Below are 21,355 nucleotides of genomic sequence, written 5' to 3'. Positions count from 1 at the left end.
TCCGTCGGAATATTTTCAAAACACTACCATTCAACACTAATTAGGTGCGTACGAGTAAGTAAGTGTTATCAGCAACGTATACATTTGCCTCATTCATTAGCATTTTTCATATCATACCACTACTCCCCCAAAGTTAAGAAAAGACGAATAACTCTCGGAACTCCAATGCATATACTCCGTTGTGGTTTTTGGTAAAATTTAAAAAATAGTAAGGTGGTGTGTTCACTCCGTTAGTTGTTTTAAAAGGTCGCTGACTTAGTGGGGTAAACAATAAAATAATTAGGTAGTAAAACAACGCATGAAGGAATGATACTTGGGTTTTTTATTTTAATTAATTTATGTGTAGCATCCGGGACTTGGATGTGTTGAGTCGGTGACTGGATCTAACATTGAGTTTTGACTTTATCAAGCAAATAATTGGCTTTAAATTATGTCATTTATAGGAGAAACCTACCTAATAACTAATTATTTAATCGATGAGAGTAGAATTGCGAGCATTTCACAAACATTCATTCAGTTGAGTAGTTTTGGCAACCCTCAGAATTGAATAAACATATTTTTCTAGAATTAATATCTATACCTATGCAGAAATAACTTATTAGTATTACTTAACACAAATCCACGTTTCATATTCTAATTTGCCTATTTTAATATGTAGTTGTGAATACATTTCTGTTCACAACTACATAGATCAAAGGCACTTTTCAAGTTTCATAATAAATGTTATGGGACAATATTAGTCCCACAGTAAGCTCAATAAGGCTTGTGTTGAGGGTACTTAGATAACGATATAAGTATATATATAATAAATTCGTCAATCCATAGAAAACACCCATGACTCAGGAACAAATATCCATGCTCATCACACGAATAAATGCCCTTACCAGGATTTGAACCCGGGACCATCGGCTTCATAGAACCCACTAGGCCAGACCGGTCTTACTTAGAAATATGCCAGCTTGTTTAAAGTACTAACCTAACCTAACGCTCCTGATAACACATTACATATTAAAAAGTAAAGTAACGGGCAGACAAAGCCCACGCCGATATATCAACGAAGACGGATCACAGACGCGGCGATAAATATTAAACGCTAGTGTAGCCCAGTCCGGACACGTAACTAGTTTGTGTAGATATTTGTCTAAGCAGACGGCAGCGGGGAGATGCGAGCGCTTAGGCCCGACGCACACAATCGACTTTTGTGACTTTTAAGAGCCGGTCTAACTAAAGGCATGAAAAATAGAAGGAAGGAAGATATATATGCCGTGTCGCGCGAAATGTGCGGCGGTAGATATACCTTACTTACTTACCTTACCTACCCATCGCGCAGGTGTTAACATATTACCTCAATAACTCTGAAAATAATTATGCTTCTGTTTAAAATTTTGCTCGTCACATCCCTCAGCTATATTACTAAAACTAGGTATACCGCTATAGTATGCATGGTAACGATAAAATAAATATTGGAATTATTATTTATCTGAAAATAAATGTAAATAAGACATGTTTTTATGATTTTCTATCGAGCCAACTTTAACCTAGTAAGGTTTTGCTGCTCTATAAAGCCTCATTTACTGACTGAGTACCGACGTATGTATGGTCCTGCCGATGGACCTATTGCGTTTATATTTTTATGAGATATTTGTGTCTTAAAGGGAGGTAAAAGTAAAATTTTGTCAGATTTTTATAAACTAATGGTTTAATTACATTATCCGAACCTCCGATTTATGTTCCTATCCGAAAAGTGGCATTGATTCTATGTGAATCTTTAATTTCTTTATTATTAAATTATTTCTAATATTTGAAAAATGAGTCACCGCGGCAAAATAAATAATGTTTTACTATACTTTATATGCAATGGGCATTAAAATACTTTTAAAATAAAAAATAATGCTTGATTATGCGTCGTATCATATATAAAACTAAGCAACCTTTGTCATCCGACTGCTAGTCAGATTCGACTAAAAATCGCAAAAAAAAACGGATTAAATCGCCAATCCTCGCCAAGCCTAACCAGGGCCGCTGAAGTTACGCGGGTAAGAGCGCAACAAGAATAATACAAAATGTTTTTCATTTTCTTTATGTCACCCCCGGCAGTCGTAAAGGCATTAAGCGTGACCAAACTTTTGTTTGATACGACCGATGTAAGTGCGCAGTGCCGTAGTCTTTTAGTATTTTGGAAATGTATCGCGAGTTTTTTAGTTAGACAGACTGGTTTTTTTAGCTTTGTCTAAGTTATGTGCAGTGACAATTACTAATTCATGTTTACCTAGACGAAATATATTACAAATCACCATGTTAAAGAGTCAAAAGATGATTCTAGGTATCTCCGATTCAATCTTTCATTTTAGATGTGTAATAGTTTGAGTCAATACTGTCGGTAGTTAGTTTATATGTAATCTACTAATTGATTACTGTCTGATACCTAATATATGTGCTCTGTGAGCTGTAGACCTCGCGAGCATAGCGTTAAAACTCAATAAAAGTATGGCTCCTCGATTTTGAAATTGTATTTCCAATAACTGAATTGACAATAAAATTATATTTAATCATCGAACCTGCTCAGAAAATTTCGGATCAGAAAATCAAGAGAATCGCTTGAGAATTGCGACATGTAGAGAGGAATATTCGGACATATAAACGCTGAAACGGAGACTCGCTAATGCTCGGTCAATTAAGTTCGTTAGCTTAGCATGACTGACACAGTAAATCCTTATCGACCTTACTGTTATCTTATTCTGGCATAGTGACTGTGGTGATATTTGTGCCGTAGGTAAACCTGACATCAGAGGATCTAGCCAAGTGTCAAGCGTTTTTAGAAAACGCCAATTAAATGTTAAATAAATGTATCACAATAATGACGTGACGTTTGGCCGCATCTGACATGTGGCGTAAAATTAGTATGGAAGGTAGAGGCAAGGAACAGAAACTCCTTAGGCAGAGTTGTTGCCAAAGTGTCCACCTGTCAGCTATAAATAATAGTTCCAAATCTCTCCAGCGTAGCGCTAGAGTAGCTAAGAACCTAGGCGTTATTGACGGAGTGAAGTGCGCTCTCTATGATTTGATTTTTTTCTCAAGTATTCTAGGTATTGTTGCGCCACCTATTTATGGTTTTTTGTCGGACACTTTTTGGTATATGGAGATTTTGTTTCTTGCCTCTACCTTCCATAGCCAGTGGACTGTATAAACATGTGTGCTATGTTAAACTACATAAATTAGCTTGGCTTATCGGTGCCTGCGGGTCATCTTGCTGGTAGAGGCCTGGCAGCCTGGTGGAAGCTCCTTGCTGTCCTTATTAGGGAACAATTTTAATTAAATTTTTAACTGAATGTTTTAATTTGTATAATTGTGCTGGTTTATATTTAATAACACTAAAGTATTACCTATGTCAGTTATAGTTTTTATATAACTTTTTGTGTCACCGGCCAGTAGCTGTACCTACTTCAGCTGAGTTGGCATACTACATAGGTTGAATACTATACATGACATCTTGATACATTTTCAGTTTTTGGTTGACGTTTCACCGTTTATCGATAAACGACAGTTTCCCTAATAAGTAGGTACTTACTGTAGTATAATTTCAGCAAACGTAAGTTTTAAAACTTCGCTTTTGTATCGCACATTTCGTTTGTTTGAAATAAAAGTAGCAATTCGTTTAGCTGCGGAGCTTCGCCATAAACTTGTCAACCGAACTGTTTCTGTGCTGTTTGTTCGCTTTTGACAAATTGCGTCTCCCAGGCGCCATCTTATGTGAATATTCCTAGATAATAGTTACATACTTTAGATGCTAAGTTTTTAATTTATTTGAAGTTTATAATTAAACATTCTTTAAGCAACTGAATAAATCTCCAATTTCTAATGTAGGTTCACTCTTACTTATGGCAAATATTATTTATATAAGACCTATTTAGTTATCTTTAAATGGAGCTAAAATTATATTCTTGCGTAGTGCTAGAAATATTTTATGGAAAAAATATATATGGCGGTCATATAACTCAACCCGTGTCCCGGCCTCGCTCGTAATTCGTCGTGTGTGGCTCGCGACTCTTCTCTATACTACCTTCCTTATAATTTCGCCTTAATACTTTCCCGCCGTCACTCAAATACCTACCCTCATTATTTACTAAAAGGGTTGCAATTCGATCGATCTGAACGCGGAAGTTACACCGTTCTCTACCCGAGTGATACCTAAAGCCTTGGACAAATGTGATCTATGATAAACGTGATTTCGGTAACGAGGCCCGCTGACGTTGATCAATGGTCATGATTGTTATTTTTCTTAGGAACGAGGAAAAAAAAGGAAAAGTCCACACACGGGTCCTCCATAAATAATTCCGATGAAAAATGGTTTATTGTAAGATCACGTGATTTGATGTAATAAAGAGCCATCTCGGGATTAGGAAGCTTTCCGGGAAATAGTTTTGGATGGTCACCCTAGCGTGCTTCGGAATGAAGGATTGTAAATTACTCCGAGATGTTTGGGAAATTGTAAATGCCTGAAGTCTCAGCTGCACCCCGAAATAAGTGGTAACCCTACTCGAGAAAATATTGTCTCCCCTTTTGAGCAATTATTTCTGCAGTTTCGAGAGACAACGTTCCTCCCCTTCTTAAACCATATTTTTCTCTTACTTTTGAAAGAGATAGATCGCATTCGAGAGCCGCGAGTGTTTTACGAGCGAACAGTTATTATTTTCTACGAATTGCTTTACCGAAATCTTGTTACTGCTAGAATTTTCTTCAAATAAATAATTTTATTGTTTGCGTTAGTCGAGCGAGATTTTATTGCAAGTCGTACTTTATGTAGTGCCTGTACGCAAAGAAAACTTGTATCTTGTTACCTAAAAGTTTTGCTCGCTTTAAGTAGTCGTTCTTCATAGTTAGGGACTTGCTTTTAAACCATACATCATGTGTCATGTCAGTTTTTGTAGTCAACTTGAATATCCATTGTCGTAAAATGTGAGAATAATCATTGATCACTGGAAGAGAGTCGTAATTTCTTAGTAGCTGTTAACACAGTCTATTGTTGAATCAAATCTGATAATTAAACGTATAATTATGTTAACTGTTCACTGCACAAAAAGTTGTTAATCGCAGCCTAGATCGATTCGTCTTGCGTTTTAGCGTTTACAGGGCTACTTAGCATTACTTTGTTGACGCTTGGGAGCGTCTTGTACACGCAACTCGGGAAAAATCGTTCACAATAGTGTCATAATTTTAAACTTCTTTTACATTGATTTATATTCTTCATTGAGAACATTACCTAGGAAGTAGGTGAGGAGTAGGCACTTAAAATACCTAGGTAAATTTTTGTTTCAAAATTCAAAGATTCAAACGGCCCGATTCGAAGAATGAGATACGATTAACGATAACGATAAGTTCTGGTTTAGATAAGTTGTCATTTAGATATCGTTTGTATGTCGTGTAGTTGACAGAAGCAGCTTGATTCGGGGAACCAGTGTCACTTTGACGTTAGAAATATCGTAGATAGATGTTATTGGGATCACAGCGAAATTGAAATAAACATCAATTTTGACATGTCGTTTAGCTGTCGATCTTTTCAAGATCTTTCCAAGATCTTAAACGTGTCTTAATCATGCATCGAATCGGGCCGAAAGACTTATTTTCTAGGCGTGGAGTTCCAAAGCAAATTATAATAGGTATTATTAAGTATATAGGTATCATTTGATATTCACTACTAGCTTTTCGGTGAAGGAAAACATCATGAAGAAACTTGCGTACATCCGCGAAGAAATTCAACGGTGTATGTGAAGACCCCAACCCGCATTGGGCCAGCGTGGGGACTACAGCCCAAACACTCTCGAACATGAGAGGAGGGCTGTGCCCAGCAGTGGGACGCATATAGGCTGAATTATTAATATATTAGGTATCTAACTGCAAATGCACCATAAACAACAACACTTTGTGTTAAACAATTTTGAAATTACTGTGATTAAATGTGTCCTATAACGTGCATAAAACAAGACGTTATCGTGCGTACGTACGCTTGCGGTCACTCTGTGTGAAACTTCTTAATAAAAATACTTGCAATGATCTTGAGTGTAGAATACTTATATCTACTCACAGAAGTAACACACTCAGTCTGGAAGCAGCACAGATAATAAACAGTGACAGATTATGCATCCGCAGCCACGTCTGTGCCGTGGTTGCCAAGTCGATCTTATTTCCTTGGCATCGGGGCATGCGAGTTCCTGATTTATTGTACTCTGTACCAAACTACTGAACTTTTCGGATTAAATAGTTTTTCTCGTTCCAATATTTGGCAACAATTTTTTCGGGGTCGTTTATTTTGTATGTTGTACAACTTAATTATTCAGTCGAAGTTATCGTATGCTGAAGATTATTTAGGGTTCACCAGTTTCTCTCCTTAAAATAGTACATTACGATACAAGTGCGAAAAATAGGAAATTCGAAACGAGTGGCGATAAATTAAAACACGACCGAAGGGAGTGTTTTAAATCGACACGAGTTGCGAATTACCTATTCGCACATGTATCGTACAACGTTTTACAGTACATATGGCCCTTTAAATGTTCGACACAGTAACGTAATATGCTACTTCTCGCACTAGTGCTATAAAGTAGCCCCATATGTACTGTAATGTAGCTTTTTAAATGCGTCACTTGCTTGTTACCTTATAGAATACCAACATAACTTTTGTAATGAAGGTTTGACTATGAAAATAAACAATCAGTCACAAAATAATCCCAGACTTTTATATACAATCCATATAAACATTTTAATAGCGCGATGTAGAAATCGCCGCTCTTGGTACAACGCCATCTCGCGTGATATTTGAACATGAGAGTACTCTACGGACGCGAACAGCTTTTTTTAATATCAAATAGCATTCATTGACGTCACCTAATATTTCGCTGAATTAGTTAGCTTCCCAATCCTACATTATTTCATGATAAAAGATGAAGCCTTTTAATAGCGCAGTTGATGCATTTTTTACATGGTCCTCCTTAGTCTAAAGAAACACAGTTTTCCATTAGCGAAAACTTTTAAATATCCATTAGCTCACATACTCGTAGTTACATCATGCCTGCGTCACGACCTAAGTTATGTAAACCTAACTCCATTTTAGAAGGACTAAGATCTTATCCAACTCTCCCAGTAGGGATTTAGGATTTATTGCCTAGTTTACTTGCTTTAGTTAATTAAATTTCCTTAATAAGCTGCCTCTTGAAATTGTAATTTGTAATAATTATGAGCACCTTTTGTTTATAGTTTGTGCGACCTAATAATTAACTTAATAAATATACAAGCTTGACTTCGTTGGCGTAGCTTCAGTAGGTAATCGTCTCTTATACAAACTTCCACCATCAAATCTACTTCTTTACAGAATGATTTCTGGAAAAAGGTATACTTAGGTTTCATTTCCATAGCGGCCGCGCACACAACAATAATACTCGTATATGTAAATATGTATTATATAGATACTATAGCTACATGACACGTTAGTGTCATTTCAAATTTAGAATAGATGGGAATTCTAAATTTAACCTACTTAGGGCCACTTGCACCAATCACTAACCCGGGGTTAACCGGTTAAACCCGGAGTTACCAAGGCTACCAGTACAATCTGACACTGGGTTAGCGGTTTAACCGGTTAACCCCGGGTAAGTGGGATGGTGTAAGTGGCCCTTACAGACGTAGCTTAAAGTCTGTAAGGGCCACTTACACCATCCCACTTTTGTGTAATTTCACTAATAGTTCGGGCGGGGACCGTATGATCTGCTACGTCATCTGATACAAGGATGGCAACAATTCATAAAAATGATGCTAAGTTTGGAAATAGTAGTAAAAAAATTAGAATTGGCCGAAAGCACGAAAAAAAGTACCACTTCCGGTTACAAAAAACAGTGAAATTACGTCATCTGATACAAAGATGAGATTGGTGGCAACAGATAGGAATCTATATGTAGGTTCAGAAACCACTCGTCTGCCAGTTCCATAATGGCCGTAAGTGACCGGCAGACCGTTTCGAAGGTACCGTTTTTCGCTGCCACAATCATTCATTCATCTGTACGAGTATGTTAGACCAAACCAGTTTTTGTTTTATACGTAGGTATTTGCCATTTGAGTGTTATCAATATGATACATTCAAAAATACGAAAGGTAAGTTAGAATATCTAATCAATGCTAGTTACAAACCACATATAATCAATAGCCAGAAAATCTATTCGTAGATGCGATATAAAACTATAAACTGTGTATAATCATCCAATTTTTAATCAATTTCCACCATACATCACTCTTCACAAAGAACGCAATAACGCAATCGTGCGCACGTAAATAACACTCCCATATAGGTGACTCCCGAAAACCGATGTTACCAATGAATATTTAAATCAACGGTCCAATTATCCGAACTATAACTCGCCACATAGCTGTCGGCGGACGCGGAACTTTTTAAAGCATTCGCTGAACTCTCACTTCAAATAGATTAATTTTATTTTCGGCCTTAATGTTAGCGACGTGCGACCATGCTTTCTTTTTTGAGCTATTTATTCTTATACCTTTGCTAATATGGTTACACAGCGTACGGATTCCTAAGTGGGATCAATTAATAGCAGAAACTTTTTACTACTTAACTGTTAGCTACGGATCCGTGTTTAAGAATAGAAAAGCCTTCAACCCTTCAAGCAAAGAGCGTACTCCCGTCTTAACGGCCGGCGACGCACTTACAACCCCTCTGTTGCTGCGGGTGTCCATGGGCGGCGGTAATCGCGTACCATCAGGTGATCCGTCTGCTCAATTGTCTCCTGTATCATAAAAATACAGTAAAAAATAGGTATGTATCTTGTTTTTTATAGATGGATTGCTTTGATAATTTACCTAACTCACCACAATAAGTAAAGAAGACTGCCAACCCCCATACAAACCCGCAGAATCGTTAATGTTGTAGATGACTATAAATATTATTTTTACATTTTAGTTATTTGCGTATGAGAACTGCCACTCTCATTGCTATTTATTATCTTGATTCAATTAGCTTAGAGCAGTAATAATCGCAAAAGTGGAACTTGTTATATCGAGTTTGCCCATCTTGAATATTTACTAGTCTCTGGTAAAACTTATGTTCAAAGTAATCACATATTAGGGAAACATAATAAATACAAACCAAAGGTTAAGGATCAAGAAGTTACCTACCCGCATATACTCAACCACAATTCTCGTGTACATTTAACAGTTCTATTCTAAAATTCTCGTGAGATTCTCGCACGAAGCGGGGTGCATTGTCAACGCACCTAGGTATGCACAACCATTAGGCAGGCTATTTCGGGTGCACTTAACGCCCTAACAAGACTTGCAAGGAGTGCATTCGCACTTGCTCACTTTATCCTGATGAAACATTGTGGAGTTGAGTGTTGGTCAATACAAATTGGGCGTAGTAGATGTATGTTTACTTAAAGCAATCTTAGTTACGAATAACCTTTTTAGGCTTCCGTACCCAAAGGGTAAAACGGGACCCTATTACTAAGACTCCGCTGTCCATCCATCTGCCACCACTCACCAGGCTGTATCTCATGAACCGTGATAGCTAGACAGTTGAAATTCACAGATGATGTATTGTGTCTGTTGCCGCTATAACAACAAAATACTATAAAGGACGGAACTCTCGGTGGGCGAGTCTGACTCGCACTTGTCCGGTTTTTTTTTTCAACTTAATAGAACACGTAAAATCTCGTGGGTGTAAACCGTAGAATTAGTTTAATGTTAGTATGTGTCACGTTTAAATTCGATTAATAGTATAAATGCGAAAGTAACTCTGTCTGTCTGCCTGTCCGTCTCTCACGCTTAAAAGGCTGAACCGGTTAAAATGAAATTTGGTATGGAGATAATTTGAGGTTCGGGGCCTCAGGAAATAGGATAGATTTTATCAACCATTCCACGCAGACGGGCTAAAACTAGTAGATAGGTATTTATATGTCATGAATATTCTATGATTCACCCTATAACCACATTCACTTCCTATGACTACATTCGTATTGCTTCCCTTATATTCCACCACTCTTCTTTTCCCGCACGTATTATATCAATCAGTGGCTCTTGAAATTTGCAATCTAGCTGTTAGAAACTTTTAAAACAGTTTATCGTAGATGCTCACTATCAAACGATGTTTTGCACGTAATAAAAACCCTGGTACAGACAAACCGTGCACAGCACTAACGGATTAAAAGGACAAAATAGCATCAGAATTAATTTTTCACACATTTCCATTTATTTGAATACCGAATTTCCGTTTGTTCCATTCGTTTATTCGTCCTACTTAGGTTACACAAGCAAATGTTTGAAGTAACTTTTTGGTACGTTTTTTTCTGCCGTGTCATGTTTTGTGAAATTTACGTCCAGCTTAAAGCGTCCAAAATTTTAGCTTCGCCCGTCGCAAAATCCTGATATATTACTCGGCCGGGGGGCGGATTGGGTCGGAAAAAACCTCCTTTATACCCTTTATTATACTTACACATCTACTAAGCAAATTGTATTAGAATGCAAAATCAGTTTTTCGGATTTTCTTAGTGTGTTTTCCATACTTATCCTTCATTTGTTTGTGACAAGGGGAATTTAGTTACTTTTTGCGAGCAAACATTTTTATATTCATTTGACCACTAGATACTCGATCACAAATAGTGGTTTAGTCCGAATACCGAATGTTCAGCCACACTAATATGTGTACTATTGTGAGTCACATTGATTATAAAAACTGGTCGTAGTGTAAAGGATATGTTTGCTAAGTTCTGTTGCTCATTAGTGTATGTATTTTAGCAAAGCAAATCTAGCCTATGATCGCATTTTTATTATGAAATAAATGGAATGGTCGATACAATTAACTATGCAATTTTCCTTCATAAGTAGGTGTAACAGATATTCGAAACTTGGTCGAATAGTACGCAAAGTCGGCAAATTGGTCTCTAACAAAATATATGTTCTATCCAAATACGAGTAGCTATTAAGTTCTGAATAAGCATAATTTAAGAAATAAAATGTGGTCGATATAGGTTTGGTTTATTGTAATGAAACTTGTAGTCAGTGTCCATTGTAACGTTGATATGTGCGTCGCGGAGGGGATGCGGACGACTGGGCACGCAGGTAGCGGGGTGGAACCATCCCCACACGGTTCAAAGATGGAATCCCGTATCGGAATATTTTCTTTCGATTCGACTTCCCCACAAAGCGGCCATGATGCAGATGCATAGAAGGCAGTATACCTAATAATAATCTTCAAACAACAATTAACTATCTTAAAATGTTAAATGTATCAAAAACTTTTTCCATTGAAAATATTGTAGTAATGTCGTGGGTAGATTTTGATCTGATATTTCTTCATGATAAGGTTTGACTTTTTCGTGACGTGGCCAACCGATTATTTCATGAATCAAAATAATTATTACACCACTAAATGATCAATTTTAAGATCTGGCCACGACATATCTACATAAATATATGCGTTTAAACTTTTAAAAATGAATGATGCCATTGTCCTAATGACTGACAATAGCTATGTCATTTAATGCGCATTTTATTTCCTTCATTAATGGTTTAACGAGGTGATAATCATGGTTTTTGTTTATGTAGCATCTTAAAGCAATAAAATTTCATTCCGTACCATAAACGTCCAAATATTAAGTGTTCATCGCCCGTTAACCGCGACGGCTCAATTTACTTTTTATAGTTTAAAAATTAACATTGTGTAGTGTAGCTTGTGTGGTTTTCGTAATGTTCATTAGCATAGACAAATAAAATATTAACGCATTAATCTAATATGCGTTAACGAATGTAATAAAATCTTGCTTGTAGGGGAGGCTGAGACAGTCCGGGCCCTCGTCCGAACAATTGAAAAACATCACATGGAGTTAAGCGCTCACCATAACTTGGGCCTTTTTAGACTGACGTAGTCACAATGTATCCCTGTAAGCCCACCTATGCGTCTTTCTTATTGCCGACTAAATCTCGAATATACATACAAATAAGATTAATCCCGCTGAAAGAAAAGGGTGTTACAACCCTTTTGAGTTGAGATCTGGAAGAATAATGTCCTGTGGAAATGTTGGTTTATTTTTAGGAAATTAAAATCCGTTGAGCGCAATATTTTCCATGTGCTGTTCTTATATTTCTATTGTAAAAGGATATTATATATTTACATATTTGTGTAATCTTATCTTGTATGTTTTTAATTGTTATCTGAGTTATCATTGTTTAACCGTTTTATTAATAACTCTGATTTTATATAAAAACTTTCTGAAATCCGCTATTTAATTTAAATCCGTTATCGAATTAATTATTATTTTATCTTAAATATTTTTACTTGACCGTAATCTGATTATAAAATACTTTTATTTACCTTCTTTTTATTCATCAAAATTCGTTCTAAGTAGTTATAGCTTGTCCGTTTTTCTAAGATCAAGTACGCCATAGTAAACGTATGGCGAACTTGATCTTAGAAATCGGATAGGCTATACTTGTTTTTTTTTAAATAAATACTAAAGGACTTATTGCACAAATTGACTAACGTCCCACAGTAATCTCAATAATGTTGTGGGTACTTAGACAACGATATATATAATATATAAATATTTATAAATACTTAAATACATAGAAATTACCCGTGACTCAGGAACAATAATCCGTGCTCATCACACGAATAAATGCCCTTACCAGGATTTGAACCCGGGACCATCGGCTTCATAGGCAGGGTCACTACCCACTAGGCCAGAGATCGTCAAAACCTGTTAGTTTTTAAGACTCATTAAAAGGTATAGAAAGCGTCCGAACATTCGTGTTAATGTCAACCACGTGTTGCCAAATATACTAATTACTTTCATAACCGTGAGAAAATAACGTGGAAATGTAAAAATGTGATAATCGTACGCTTAATTACGGAATTCGTCGACTAGGTCAGCGGCGAAACGCTATCTGTGATCTAAGTGGCGATAAAACGGTAGCTTTTCCAGTAAGTACTCGGTTCAAGTGCAGTAAAGCTGAGGTTAGTGGTATACTCGTAAATCATGTTAGTTTAGTTTACAAGTGTTTAGTTTTAAGAAAAATAAGTTTATGCGTGTATAAAATAATATTTTAAGATTCTGCGCTTGACTAGGTAAAGTATTTCTTGTGCTCAAAACTAGGTTTACGAGCGGTTTACTTATTTGTAGTGCATTTAACGTGCGACCGTAAGGAAAGTGTGTTTTAAACAAGCTACTACGTTTTAACATCATATGATAACCATCCATTTATATACATGCCATTATAATTAATAGAATCAGGCGTTACTTTGCGGAAATCCATGCTAATTAAAGCAAGAAATATTACTTTGCTAATCCGCGAGAAAATAACGTGTTAGTCAATCAGTGCTAACCCGTCATACTTACTTGCGTATTTTTACATGCAATTAATGTTAAAATACGCAAATATATATAACAACCTACCACCAAAAGTACAAAACTCGACACGTGTTTCGCCTCTCTACGAGGCATCCTCAGGAGATGCTGGAGATGTTGACGGTCTGACACCCGGCAACTGAATACATTATAATATATTATTATTTATTAAAATTTAGGGAACATTAATTGCATGTAAAAATACGCAAGTAAGTATAGCGGGTTAGCACTGATTGACTAACACGTTATTTTCTTGCGGATTAGCAAAGTAATATTTCTTGCTTTAATTAACATGCCATTATATTATGAGTCCTCCTCTTTTCTCCTTCCAGGTATATTCACCTACAAATCAAGCCCAAAACATTAAAGTTTTCCTAGTAATTCACAAAAGTAGGTTTTATAATAATGAAAATAGCAAGCCAAAGCGCAATTTTGCCGGCCAACAATGTCCATTTCATTTTGAGCCCTAATAAAGTAACCTAGATACCACGTCCTCTTCACTTACTCGTATGTGACTCAACCTAGAACACTCCCAAGTTAAGTCATATAAGTACTTGAACAATGAGAGCAGCAAGTAAAGGTCGATATTCATTATTTCTCGCAACCCTTATCAAGGGAAGACGCCGTTTTTTCTCGGTTTTCCCAAATAATTTATTTAGCAGCCCGCCGTCAATTTATCTCGGTGGGGCTAATTTCGCGCCGGGCCGGTGGCTGGCGCATGCTGTAATTCAACAAATTGCGCGTCCTGCGCGATTTATGGCCGCTCGCACTTGACGGAGCGCTGCGAAGGGAGGGCCATTGTTCTTGATACCACGTCTTAAATTGTATTTTTCACTCATATTTGCTAAACTAAGCGGCTTGCAATTTGGTCTGTAGAACTGTAGTATTCCCGAATTTGTGCCTATAGGTATGATTAAGAGGGAAGAATAATTTTGCGAACCTACCGAAATAACTATACTATGAAATTCCATTTCGGGAATAAACAGTTTCCACTTGGTAAATCTTAACAAATCACCTTGATTTTGATGTCGATCGCTTCAGCATAATATATTCTAGGTTTATAGGTTTCGCTTTTTAAAAAAAAAATTGTACTTATTGCAAATATCGGAAAAAGGAACCCCTATAAACCTACTTTAACATTATGTCAACATATTAAAAAATCATGGAAAATGGAAAATATTTAGAGGCGGAAAAATATTTTCTCTTTTTGTATGGACGACCACACAAAAATACCCCCTCTCTCTTAACCATAGTAAACAAATAAAGTTAGATTTTTTTTTTTCAAAAAATAACAGAACAATAACATCATTTGTATATTTTACACACTCAACTACACAACTTGACACAACTGTACCGAAGAGCATCTTTAGCTGATACTGGTAGACCCTAAGTTTTAAGAGACAAAAGAGTTTCAACAGTTGTTATATTACGTTTTTTTTTACAAAAACTTAAGTCCCGTTTTGTTTTGACTATACAGTTTCGCAGTAAATAAGATCATGGGGTCATTGATCGCACATCTGGCACTTGAAAAACTAGGCAATACAGAATGAGGGCTGTAAAAACTATACAATATATTTTTTATTTTACAATAAGTGCTTTTTAACAGTTTTTAACCAGTCCTCACAATCTCAATGACAACTTAAATTTTTACGACTTTAAAAAAGGATTATTAATTAATTTCGCTTTCAGAGAGACATCTAATTAATTTGTCAGATAACCGCCATCAATATACCACGACATCTTATCTGTTTTAAAGTTCCAACTTATAATATTTGAGAAAAATCGAACACTGTTCTATCTCGAACACTTCTACCGCGACACGTCTAGAACCTCCCGTGTGCACCTCCCTGCTACGTGCCCGCTGTGTAGTGGTAACACATAATCGTATCAATTATTCGGTCGGCGTCTCTCTTCTTTATTACTTTCCTTGCGAAGGCTCTTTGTACCGCTTTGACTTTTTCTAAAAGCCTTAGATCTTCCTTTGTCTAGCTGAGACAGATGGTGGAACGAAGGTCGGTTCCACGACTCTTTTGACCGCTGGTCGTTCCTATAAATGAAGTTACGTAGTGTTGATTCAACTTGATTCCATGCTGAGATAAATGAGGAATTATTTTGCATACTTATTTTATTGGAAGAGAAACAACTTCACACTTGTAGGTATTAGTCAAGTATTAGGTACCTAAGTCTCGACTGCTATCTCTTAACTGTACAAAATGTTAAGGTATTTAATTAATAATCTTGATTATTGTAATATATATATGTCCCAACGCTGGGCGAGGGCTTCCTCTTTCAAATAGGTTTATGCTATATTCCCAATGCTAGTCACGTGCGGTTTCAAAGCCTTTTCACACACCTATATTCGATAAAAAATTAATTTGTAGTTGCTTGTTTTCGATAAGTATAAAATACCATAAATGCGGTAATCAATATAGTATAAAAAAATTACATGAAAAACACTGATCTAACTAAATAAATGTTTTGGCTTACCAATTCAACTGATTATTGGGAACAGGAAATTTCCTATTAACTCCATATATCTGAGTATCGCAAACAATTTCTGTATGAAAACAGCTTAGGTAGGTTGGCTGGTATATGTTTCTTTCTGCTGACTTCGTATCGCCAGACAGTCGCAGAGAACGGACCGCATCAGCAAATGCGGATCTTTATAGAGCTGTTGACGCGATTTCATTTAATACAACGTCGATTTCAGGATTATTTGATGGCTTGGTAAGAACGATATCTAATAATTTTTATAAATCATAGAATATAAGTTCTTTTGCTACCCTTATTTTACTGACACGAGTAATTGAGAACGAATATACGTATTTTAGGAATAAAGTTACCTGTGTCTTACCTACCCTTGAGTGAAGAGTGAGATTTTACCCTTGTTGGCTAGTCGTGACAAAAAGCCGGTCATAATAAGCATAAGAGTTTTGCAGTACGGGCTATATAGCCTAGCTCATGAGTACGAAACAAGAATAGGTAACAGCAGATATACGGTATACAATTTAAAGTACAAAGTATAACATGTGAAACAATAAATGTTCAATAAAACAGTATTAAACTTTAATAACATATCTTTATATTCAATCTTCTAAATGACTGGCGTTTTCTAATCATATATTACATATTTAGCTTCAGTTAGCATTTTGAAAACTAGTGAAGCAGTTGCAATTACTAATTTTTGATTCTCTTTTTTTTCTATACATGCGTTATTTCAGAAAATATTTCGAATAATTTATTATTTAAATAACTGTATAATAACGTTTTATGTGTGTCCATAAACTGCTTGGAGCTTGCTGTAAGTACAAATCTGAAACAAGCAAAATAACGGAATTTAAAAACATTTAAGTACACCAAACACGACGCGATCACACCCGCGACCTCTCTATATAGAATGCCCCGTCTTTGTAAATCAGCATATGCAAAGTGGTATAGCAATAAATCTCTTGCTCTTGCTCGTTCTCGCATCATGTTACATCTTAATTTCAGCGCCGGCGCGGAGCCTGCCTGCCAGAGATACGTTTTATCAAATACGCATTACGCTAGGAATTAACTTTAACTAAAAAAAGCCTCCGTGAGCTGAAGCGATAAATAATGAAAAGCTGTTAGAACGCCGGGTCTGTTTTAACATGCCCATGGGGCTCGCGCGAAATTATTTGCATTTTAAGTTTGCCCTTTCTTTATGGAGGTTTATTGCGTTTATTGTGATTCGGTTATAAAGGTTTTGTCGATGCTATCCGATAACCGGGACTGGCATTCTTATTTTAAGGAATTACCTGTTAAGAAATATCATTTATTTTTGCACTTTGGCTCTTAGGAAAGGTTACATCCCACAGCGTAGAGATAGGTACAAAAATAAAGCGATGTGACTTATAATATGATTAAAACAAATTGAATTTGTCCCAAGCATGATGAAAGGGCGTGATTGCCGAGGTCCGCGATCGTTATACATCAACATCAATCCTTCAAACAATCGGCGAGCACGTTTTCGTGCCTTGTCGTTTTGCGTCGCCCACGAGATAAGCCGAACACTCTCATTGATAAACGACCTTTGCATTTACTTGCTTTATGCAATTTGTTATATGCATAATTGCGTGATAACTGAATGATGTATGCTAGCGACCAATTTTTATCTCAAACGCACGCCTGTCGCTTCGACGCCCGTATTATTTGCAGCGTGAAAATTATTTATTGCACTTTAGTTTTGCATAATTGGCATTTTATTAATTTTGCTTTTCCTTTTGTTTCAGGTGGTCGTCGCGTAGAGCGTTTTCAGTGGCTTGGTAGGTGTTAGGGTGGTCTAACTTACTTCAGTTTGCTTGTAACAATAGGTACCAAAAGTAGATGCGTCTTAATCATGCGCTTCATTCACTTGGCACTTCCAGCACATTGACGTCGCGCGATCAAGATATCAAACTTGACTGTCGAATAAATTTTTGTGCCAACCCACACGAACGCTTAGGCAATCGACTACCGAAGATTTATAGTCAAAATTTCCCGTTAGTAACGCTTACCGAGCACACTCCGCGTATCACTATTTCACAAATAAAAGAACCAGTCGCGATATGATCGTCGACTATAAATTATATGAAGCTCGGATGAAAAATACGCGGTTTGGTGTCCGCTTATTTATCGCTTAGCTCGGCTAATGTATGAATTTATGTTAATCCGGCGACGATTTAAATAGTGGCATCTATTAATATTTAATTAAGTTTTTACGTTACGTAAACAGTGTGTCTCAAAAGCTGTAATGGTAAATCGGGCGGTCATCTGGGTTGGGAGTGCGGGGTGAAGACGTGAGAGCGGGCCGGTATCGGGCCGTGATCTGCTATCGCGTGCCATCGCTCGGTGGCTGTTCCATGCTAGGATTAGGTCGGTACCCGCGTGTTCCATTCCGTGATATATTGTTCCGCATCTCCGTATATAAATCTCGAACGCCTGCTGAGGTACACGGACGCGGCCGCCGCGCCGCACCTTCCAGCTTCAAATGGAATTGTGTTTTTATTTATCATGCGAATCGCCCCCCTATCGCTCACCGGGATCGCACTTTATCTGCCAAAACTTCAAGTCGTATCGGCTCCAACTGCTCTTTATAGTTACTATTCTCATATATGTTATAATAAGAACTCTCAGTGACGAATACCTATTTGCTGTAGAATTACTCATTTTTCGTGATAACATCCACAAACTTTGTACTTGCCATCTTAATTCTTCTTAGGTTAATCAATCTTTGTCATTGAAACGAGGTGGGGGCAAAATACAAATTTTATATTCTAATGTATATATTAGTGCAAGTTGTTTGTAGGTATTCGTAAGCTAAATCTGATGTACAACGTCTGTATACGTTCATATTACACTTTAAGACACAGTGATATGTTTCAGCTTATAAACCGTGTAATATAATGAGTATTACATACTGGAGTGACGAAAGAAGCAAAATCGTATGGGATCCTCTCGATCCGTCGTAATTTAAATGTTAAATTTAAATCAGATTTCTTAGCATTTAGATTTCTACTTTTGATGTCTTAAAACACCGAGTAGGATAATGTAGTGAAGATATCTCGTTTTGAATCTAGTGACAAAGTACATGTTCTTTCTTGTAAACAGAAAACTAGTAGCGTTTTCTTAAGAATTTAATTTGAAATTTGATAGTATCGTTCCTCCTTATGCAGCTGTTATGGTAAATGTAATAAACATTGGAAATAAATCCCGGAGCAGTAACCGATAGCATCGGTGTTGTGTAAGCTGTAACGTCGTCACGCCAGACTCCTATATACGTAACTACAAAAGCTTTAGTATGAAAATTTATTCCATTTTATTAGTCGATAGCTTAATTTATTCTTAGAGAAATAGTTTATCTATAGTCAGAGAAATGACAACAATCAAGTCTAGTTGTGCCCAGTATACGAATAGCTGACTAACATAAGATAATATAATTTATTTTAAGATACATTAGCTGTAATATTTTTCGATTCCTATAAACATATACGTAAAATTGTCTTCTTTAATCTAGTTATCGAGTAAAGTTAGGTTGAGGTTCTTTCAGTTATTTTACGTGTCTTCAAAGTGCCAAATTCATTTTATAGCTGTCATTGTTCATCTGTTTACCTCTAGAAGTTCCTTAGTTACTGTTAATTATTGAGTTTGAATGAGGCATTAGTAGTGACATGTGTAAATGTTTTTTTATCGCCGAGCAATGAAAGAATCCTCTCCTAAGTTTTCTTGTATTGTTCATCTTGTAAATATTTCTATTTGTAAACTGATTATTTATAAAAGTATATTATTAACATCCCCTTTGGTTTAAACTCTAAATTTAAATATTTTAGCTTTGAGAGACATCGCTTTGTGTAATAGGGCAAACCTTGGCTATTCGATGATAGTCAGTCTTATTGTGTTTTAGCCGAGCTACCTGGTAATTTTATTGCTTAAAACCATACTACACCCCATTAGCCATATCCGTGATAACTCTTAAACATTGTTTTAAGCAAAAATTACCGGGCAACTCGGCTAAAATACAACAAAACTGATCACAGAATAACTACGTATCACCGAATAGTTGGCTGTAAAAGGTGGGTTTGTCCTATTTATTATTAAAAGTTGTAATTTAATAGCACGAGTACTTTATGATGTTTGTGACCTAAACATGCTGAAGTGTTAATTGTTCGGAAACCCATTGTTCATCGCATGTCGTATAAATTTCGTCTGTAAATGATTTGTCTTTTATTTATTTAATTTGAAACGTGCTCACGAATATTATACGTAAATTTGTCCTTAACAAAGCATTTGTCATACGTAACTAGGTAGGCCCATTATTGTAATGTAATATAATTATTAATAATAAATTAGCTATAAACGAAGAGAAATACTTAAACCTTGAGGGGATAGTGTAGAAAATGAATTAAATGTTTGTGTTTCATGATTGTAACTGTGTGAAAAGTTGTGTAATATCATTATATTACCTATTTACGTATATAAACAAAAAGCGATATTATAATTTTTGTACAATATCGGCTATAGTGCGAGATGGATCTGCATTAAAATTCTGTTACTGTAAATACTTGCTTTCATTTGTAAAACCTGACACCTTTACATTATCAATATGTATACTCGTCAAAGTACTGCAATACGTAAGTATGTTATTTAATGACATACAATAAAAGATCTCATATAAAATTTGCGTTTCAGGCAACAGTGATGAATAGGCATCGGATTTTTTATCGCACGGTAAGACGTTAGCGAGCTATCAAGTTAACATTAGCAATAAAATTAAACTCATATTCATACTCATACTCATGCGAGCGATAAAAAGTACGGTGCCTAGTGACGAATTTCATTGCATTTAATTTAAAAAAAAAAATTGAAAAAAAAAATGCAAAAAAAAATCTGCAGCATTTAGCTGCTGCATGCAACGGGACACAGACTGTGGGTACACAAATACAGTTGAGTTTACAATAAAACGTTTCTACTGTACAACTTACAAAAAGATTGCATATAACCTACTCGAGATATTGGGACGGGTACCGCCGTGCAGTGGAGAGAATCCGGTTCGAATCCGGTCTCCGCCACCACTAGAGAGTTTGATCACTTTTATATTATATGTAACAGTTTACAGTATGTAACAGAACATAGGCAAAGAAAGAGACCCATTAATGTTTAGGTCATACTGAGCAACTTTTAACATGGGATCAACCCAGAAATCGCGAAAAAAAATTTACTCTCCCATAGGAAATTTCAACATCAGACCAGCAAAATGTATGAAGCAGCCATTTTTTTGCGATTTTAGGGTTTGTCCAACAGTAAAAGTTGCTCAGTATGACCTAAACATTAATGGGTCTCTTTTTTGCCTTTCGTTCTGTATATGACATCTACTTCAGTTTGATGTTTCGAGAATGGAATAATTTGTACCTATTTTTTATGTGTTACTGAAAAAGGAATATCAAAAAGTAGCC

The 21,355-nt window shown here is 36.2% G+C and overlaps 1 protein-coding gene across 1 annotated transcript in view; it reads left to right on the top strand.

Annotated features, from left to right (window-relative positions):
• Positions 1 to 20,461, top strand: part of LOC133515978 (homeotic protein ultrabithorax) — a 172,591-nt gene extending 152,130 nt beyond the window's left edge. Inside the window, exon 3 of the mRNA XM_061848634.1 lies at positions 17,657 to 20,461. The gene's annotated coding sequence lies outside the window, so the exon portion shown is untranslated. The remainder of the gene's footprint in view (positions 1 to 17,656) is intronic.
• The last annotated feature ends 894 nt before the right edge of the window (positions 20,462 to 21,355 follow it).

Source organism: Cydia pomonella, chromosome 3 (genome assembly GCF_033807575.1).
Source record: "Cydia pomonella isolate Wapato2018A chromosome 3, ilCydPomo1, whole genome shotgun sequence".
In the NCBI taxonomy this organism is placed as follows: domain Eukaryota; kingdom Metazoa; phylum Arthropoda; class Insecta; order Lepidoptera; family Tortricidae; genus Cydia; species Cydia pomonella.
This window is presented reverse-complemented; position numbering and strand designations above follow the sequence as displayed.